We start from the raw sequence: 7,386 nt of genomic DNA on the forward strand, positions 1-7,386 counted from the left end.
AAATGCTACATGAGAATCTTGCCTATGCGTTCTTTCTAGACAGAGCTCTTATCTGTTGATGTTTTCAACTGTAAGTGTGGATTCCTTTGGCGGGGATGATGAGGATGATGATGATCGCTACTCCCTCAAATACCAGCAAATACTCGTTACTTGCTTGTTTTCCTCGGGGCCCTAATCTAAGTGCTTTATGTGTATTCTCTCAGTTGATCTTAACTGTAATTTTCTGTGATGGGTACTGTTATCATTTTCTCTTTGTGCATGAGGAAAATGAGGCACAGGATGGTTAATTAACTTGCTCAAGAACACATAGCAAAGCAATGGGAAGAGCTGGAATTCAAACCCAGTTGACACTGAAAGCACACTTACCCAGGTGGACATATCACTAATGCCACCAACAGGAACAACTAACTCTACTGATGTTTTTACAATTCTAGGCATGTCACTTGTTAACTTACTTCATCCTCCTTACAACCCTGTGCAGTAAGTACCATCACCATTACCGGTGATCTTATAGATAGGAAAACTAATGGCCAGAGAGGGTGAGCTCCAGAGTTTGCGCTTTTGCTATCAGACTATAACAAAATAGTACAAAACAGTGATGGAAAACAACTTAAAAATAATAGCAACAAGTACTTGTTGAGAGATTTTTACAAGCCAGCTATAACATGCTTTGCAAGCATTATATGATATTAGGTATGAATAGTTGTTTTTTTTTTTTTTAAGTAGGCTTCATACCCATCATGGGGCTTGAACTCATGACCGTTGAGTCCTTGAGTTGAGACCAAGAGCATCCAAGTCGGATGCTCAACCGACTAAGCCACCCAGGTGGCCCAGGTGAGAATAGTTTTTAATCCCCATTTACACAGGATAAAGTTGAGGCTAAAAAAAATTAAGACACTTACCCACAATCTCATAATCTCATAATCTCATAATTTTGCAACCTGGGAATGAAGATTTTGGAGACTGACCCCAAAACCCATAATCTGAACAGTATTTTGAACCATGTTCAGTTCTGGATTTGGGACAGGGCATTATGAAATGTTGGTTATGACCATGACATTTGTTCATTTATTCAGGCAACAAATATTTATCAGGCATCTATGTATTATGTACCATGTGGTCTGTCCCCATGGCTTCTAGGTGGCTTATAAAATAGTGCACAATATTTCTTCAACTACAGAAAGCCTCCAGAAGGATGAAGAAATGGTGGCAAAGATGTTTAATCAAATGCAAACATAGATCATTCTAAAGCTTGATCCCAGAAAATATTTAAATTAACTGATTTCACTTTAAAACAAAATATTTAAGTTAAGCAGCAGCAAAAAACTCACAAAAATACAAATAAAAACTGATCAGGGTAACTTAAGTTCAAATCCTTCCATAAAGAGTCCCCCTTAGCCCCTTATTGCAATGACTAAGTCACTAAAAATCAAATGAAATTACCTAGTGCAGTGTTTTGAAAGCAAGTGGAAAGACTATACTTTCAGGGATCAGTTCTATAGTTTGTTACTAGAGAAGTTTCTCTGAAAGAGTAGAGTACCCGAAAGCAAGTGGAATGGGTTTTCCCACCATCTTGCTTGCAAAGTGAGTGCTAATTGGATAAGGTCTTGGTCTTTGTGATGAGAAACTTGGTGGGAGCCATAGAGTGGTAACAGTGATAGAGCCAGTCACTTTATGACTAGGAGAGGTCACGGTATCTTAGCCAAAGGGCCTTTGGGTGATCAACCTTACCCTCCCTCTCCCGTTGACCTTTTATTTACTTCTGATGTTTTCTACCTGTCTGAATGCCCTGGATTTTTCATTTCAAGGAAACTTATTTCTTGGCAGGTGTTTTTCATTTAGTCTGGAGGAGTAAGTCCAATTGTTTTTTCTTCTGAGTTTTAAGAACAAAAGTATTTCCTAAATGTGCATTAGGTGTGACTATACAGGTTTGATAAAACTTTTGTTAACTAACCAGCTGGCCGAGATAGGGCTACCTGGCTAAGGGTGTGGATCTATCTACCCTCCTCTCAATTACAAAAAATGTGCCATTTTCACAGTACAATAGTGTTTTCTAAAAAGTAGGTCTTCAATATGTGCTTACTGATTTGGAGCTTAAAAATTTTAATTGGCATATAATTAACATACAATGAAGTACACATCGTCTTTGGGGTGATCCGTGGTGGACGTTTTGAGGGCAGCTGACCCGCAGGCTGCGTGCCCTGGACCGCCTCCTGTGGAGGCCTGAGCCGGCCGTGTAGCTTTCTCCCTTTGTCTCATAACCATGTCCACCAACGAGAATGCTAATTCACCAGCCGCCCGCCTTAACAGAATCAAGAACAAGGGGAAAGACAGTACAGAAATGAGGCGGTGCCGAATAGAAGTTAATGTGGAGCTGAGGAAAGCTAAGAAGGATGACCGGATGCTGAAAAGGAGAAACGTAAGCTCATTTCCTGATGATGCTACCTCTCCACTACAGGGAAACCGCAACAACCAGGGCACTGTAAATTGGTCTGATGATGACATTATCAAAGGCATAAATAGCAACAATTTGGAAAGCCAGCTCCAGGCTACTCAAACTGCCTAGGAAACTGCTTTCTAGGGAAAAACAGCCCCCCATAGACAACAAAATCCAGGCTGGTTTGATTCCAAAATTTGTGTCCTTCTTGGGCAGAACTGATTTTAGTCCCATTCAGTTTGAATCTGCTTGGGCTCTCACTAACATTGCTTCTGGGACGTCGGAACAGACCAAGGCTGTGGTAGATGGAGGTGCTATCCCAGCCTTCATTTCTCTTTTGGCATCTTCCCATGTTCACATCAGTGAACAAGCTGTATGGGCTCTAGGAAACATTGCAGGTGATGGTTCTGTTTTTCGAGACTTGGTTATCAAGTATGGCTTGATATGACCCGCTATTGGCTCTCCTTGCACTTCCTGATATGTCATCTTTAGCATGTGGTTACTTATGTAACCTTACTTGGACACTTTCAAACCTTTGTTGCAACAAGAATCCTGCACCCCCATTAGATGCTGTTGAGCAGATTCTTCCTACCTTAGTTCATCTGCTGCATCATGATGATCCAGAAGTATTGGCAGATACCTGCTGGGCCATTTCCTACCTTACTGATGGTCCAAATGAACGAATTGAAATGGTTGTGAAAACAGGAGTTGTGCCCCAGCTTGTGAAGCTTCTAGGAGCTACTGAATTGCCCATTGTAACTGCTGCACTAAGAGCCATAGGAAATATTGTCACTGGGACAGATGAACAGACTCAGGTTGTAATAGATGCAGGAGCACTTGCTGTTTTTCCCAGCCTCCTAACGAACCCCAAAACTGATATTCAGAAGGAAGCTACGTGGACAATGTCAAACATCATAGTTGGTCGCCAGGACCAGATACAGCAAGTTGTGAATCATGGATTAGTCCATTCCTCATTGGTGTTCTCTCTAAGGCAGACTTTAAGACACAAAAGGAAGCTGTCTGGGCTGTGACCAACTATACACGTGGTGGGACTGTTGAACAGATGGTATACCTCGTTCATTGTGGTGTAATAGAACATTGATGAACCTCTTAACTGCAAAAGATACCAACATTTTTCTGGTTATTCTGGATGCCATTTCAAACATCTTTCAGGCTGCTGTGAAACTAGGTGAAACTGAGAAATTTAGTATAATGATTGAAGAATGTGGAGGTTTGGACAAAATTGAAGCTCTATAAAACCATGAAAATGAGTCTGTGTACAAAGCTTCATTAAACTTGATTGAGAAGTATTTCTCTGTAGAGGAAGAGGAAGATCAGAATGTTGTGCCAGAAACTACCTCTGAAGCCTATACCTCCAAATTCAGGATGGCACTCCCGGGACCTTTAACTTTTAAAAAGATTGTACAGCTGAGGCAGGAAGTTGTTTGTTGTATATTCTGTTTGGTAGAAGTTTGTCTTACTGTTTCTCTACTAAGAACTCTTTTTAAATGTGTTTTGTTATTGTAGCACTTTTGAAAGTCTACTTGACCAGTGCCAAACTGTACAACCTGTATGAAGCTCCTCCTCTCAGTGGGTTTCTTATTTCTATGTGGAATCTCCTCTCCTGCAGTGTCCTGTAAATAAAGATTAAATTCCACTCTTTTCTTTAAAAAAAAAAAAACATACAATGAAGTGCACACATCTCAGTTATGCATTTGATGAGTTCTGACAATTCTTCCGAACCTATAAGCGCTGCTCCCCCCAAAACAGAACATTTTCACCACCCTGAAAGTTTGCTCAGATCTCTTCATCAAGTCCCAGCAAATGTTTGAATTCAACCACTTCCTACTTCCATTGCCAATTATTAGAATTCAGACCAATGAAAACATGCAGTATATTTCTACATCGGGACTGTTTTCCTCACCTTAATGTTTTTGAGATTCATTTGTGTTGTTGCTTGAACTTGTACTTCACTATTTTATTACTGAGTAGCATTCCGTTCTAGGAATATAATGCAATTTGTTTACCCATTGTTTCACTGATGGGTAGTAAACAGATGTTTCCAGGTTTTGACATTTTGACAGTCTAGTACAATTGTTTGTGTGGATAATTTTTATTTCCTCTTGGCAAGAACCTAGGGTGGAATTCCAGGTTTGTAGGATGAATGTATATTTAACTTTACAGGAAATTGCCACCCTGTTCTTCAAAGCGGTTATGCCATTATACTGTGAGAGTTCCAGTCGCTCCACATCCTCACCCATATTTGGCATTTTTAATATTTTAAATTTTCTTCATTATGGTGGGTGGTATTGTGGATTTAATTTGCATTTTCCTGATATTGAGCACTGAATGGTTCTTTTGACCATTTGTTTATATTCTTTTGTAAAGTGTCCCAGTCTTTTGCTCTTTTAAAATTTAGTAGTCTTTTTTCTTAAAAATTTTATTTATTTATTTGAGAGAGAGAGACAGATAGTGAGAGAGAGACAGAGCACGAGCAGGGAGGATAGGGAGAAGCAGGCTCCCCACTGAGCAGGGAGCCCGACAGGGGACTCGATCCCAGGACCCTGGGATCATGACCTGAACTGAAGGCAGATGCTTAACCGACTCAGCCACCCAGGTGCTCAAATTTAGTTGTCTTTTTATTCTTGATTTGTAAGACTTGTTTATGTATGCTTTATATATGTATATATTTACATGGCCTTTAAATATACATACAATATACATACATGTTTTAAAGATTTTTTTCCCAGTTTGTGGTTTGCCTCTTCTTTTCCTTAATGTTGTCTTTTGATAAGCAGAAAAACGTCATTTTGATGAAGTCGAATTTATCAAATTTTTCTTCTTTGGTTATTGCTTTTTGTGTCCTGTCCAAGATTTCTTTGCCTAGCTCAAGATTGCAAAAACATGCTCTTTTGTCTATGCTTTCTTTTAGAAGCTTCATGGTTCTGGGTTTTTTTGTTTATTTAGGTCTATGATCCATTTAGAAATAACTTTTGTGTGTGGAGTGAAATGGGGACTCAGGTTTGTTATTAGTTTTTCACATAGCTATCCGGTTGTTCCAGCACCATTTTTTAAAAAAATTTCTTTTCCCCATTAACTTGGTACTGTGGTGAAAAATCGATTGACCTTCTATATGAGGGTGTATTTCATGACTGATTTTTCCATTGATTTAATATCCTATGCTAGTAGCACAGTGTCTTTTTTCTTTAAAATTTTTTATTGTTATGTTAATCACCATACATTACATCATTAGTTTTTGATGTAGTGTTCCATGATTCATTGTTTGTGTATAACACCCAGTGCTCCAAGCAGAACGTGCCCTCTTTAATACCCATCACCAGGCTAACCCATCACTCCACCCCCTCCCCTCTAAAACCCTCAGTTTGTTTTTCAGAGTCCATCATCTCTCATGGTTCGTCTCCCCCTCCGATTTCCCCCCCTTCATTCTTCCCCTCCTGCTATCTTCTTCTTCTTCTTCTTTTTTCTTAACATATATTGCATTATTTGTTTCAGAGGTACAGATCTGTGATTCACCAGTCTTGCACAATTCACAGCGCTCACCATAGCACATACCCTCCCCAATGTCTATCACCCGGCCACCCCATCCCTCCCACCCCACCCCCACTCCAGCAACCCTCAGTTTGTTTCCTGAGATTAAGAATTCCTCATATCTGTGAGGTCATATGATACATGTCTTTCTCTGATTGACTTATTTCACTCAGCATAACACCCTCCAGTTCCATCCATGTCGTTGCAAATGGCAAGATCTTATTCCTTTTTAATGGCTGCATAATATTCCATTGTGTGTGTGTATCTTCTTTATCCATTCATCTGTCAATGGACATCTTGGCTCTTTCCACAGTTTGGCTATTGTGGACATGGTTGCTATAAACATCAGGGTGCATGTACCCCTTCGGATCCCTACATTTCTATCTTTGGGGTAAATACCCAGTAGTGCAATTGCTGGATCATATGGTAGCTCTATTTTCAACTTTTTGAGGAAGCTCCATGCTGTTTTCCAGAGTGGTTGCACCAGCTTGCATTCTCACCAACAGTGTAGGAGGCTTCCCCTTTCTCTGCATCCCCGCCGACATCTGTCATTTCCTGACTTGTTAATTTTAGCCATTCTGACTGGTGTGAGGTGGTATCTCATTGAGGTTTTGATTTGGATTTCCCTGATGCTGAGCAATGTTGAGCACTTTTTCATGTGTCTGTTGGCCATTTGGATGGGCAGAAGACATGAACAGACATTTTTCCAAAGAAGGCACAGTGGTTCATAATATTTTATTATATAATATTATATTAATATAATATATATTATATATATAATATATAATATAATAATATAATATTATATTATTGTGGTTCATAATAATTCTTGGACTCGGGTAATACAGGTCCTCTAGCTTATTCTTCTTTTCAAGATACATTTTGCTATTCTAGATCTATCGCATCCCAACTAAGGTTTAGAATTAACTTGTCTTTTTTTTTTTTTAATATTCCATTCATTTATTTGACACAGAGAGACACAGCAAGAGAGGGGACACAAGTGGGGGCAGAGGAGAGGGAGAACCAGACTCCCCGCTGAGCAAGGAGCCCGATGCGGGGCCCGATCCCAGGACCCCGGGATCATGACCTGAGCCGAAGGCAGATGCCCAACGACTGATCCACCCAGGTGCCCCTTGTCAATTGCTTCAAAAAAGCTTGCTGGAATTTTGATAGGGATTGCATTGGGTAGACGACATAGGTAAACATGGGAAGAATGGACATAGAAACACTATTGAGTCTTCCAATCCATGAATATGATATATTTCTCCATCTATGTACATCTTTATTAACTTTTTTAAGCTCTGTTTTATAGTGTTTGGTATAGTGTTTTTGCACATTTTCATTAAAATTTTTCCTAGGTATTTGATATTTTTTGGTACTATTGTATATTGCATTTTTTT

The 7,386-nt window shown here is 39.6% G+C and overlaps 2 pseudogenes; both read left to right on the plus strand.

The window, feature by feature from the left end:
* Nucleotides 1-1,471: 1,471 nt before the first annotated feature.
* On the plus strand, nucleotides 1,472-1,578 carry LOC114208515 (small nucleolar RNA U3; annotated as a pseudogene).
* Nucleotides 1,579-2,263: 685 nt separating this feature from the next.
* Nucleotides 2,264-3,852, plus strand: LOC114208492 (importin subunit alpha-1 pseudogene; annotated as a pseudogene).
* The last annotated feature ends 3,534 nt before the right edge of the window (nucleotides 3,853-7,386 follow it).

This window comes from Eumetopias jubatus, unplaced genomic scaffold (genome assembly GCF_037043125.1).
Source record: "Eumetopias jubatus isolate StellerSeaLion01/CBP00866 unplaced genomic scaffold, mEumJub1_p1.0 scaffold_4, whole genome shotgun sequence".
NCBI lineage: Eukaryota > Metazoa > Chordata > Mammalia > Carnivora > Otariidae > Eumetopias > Eumetopias jubatus.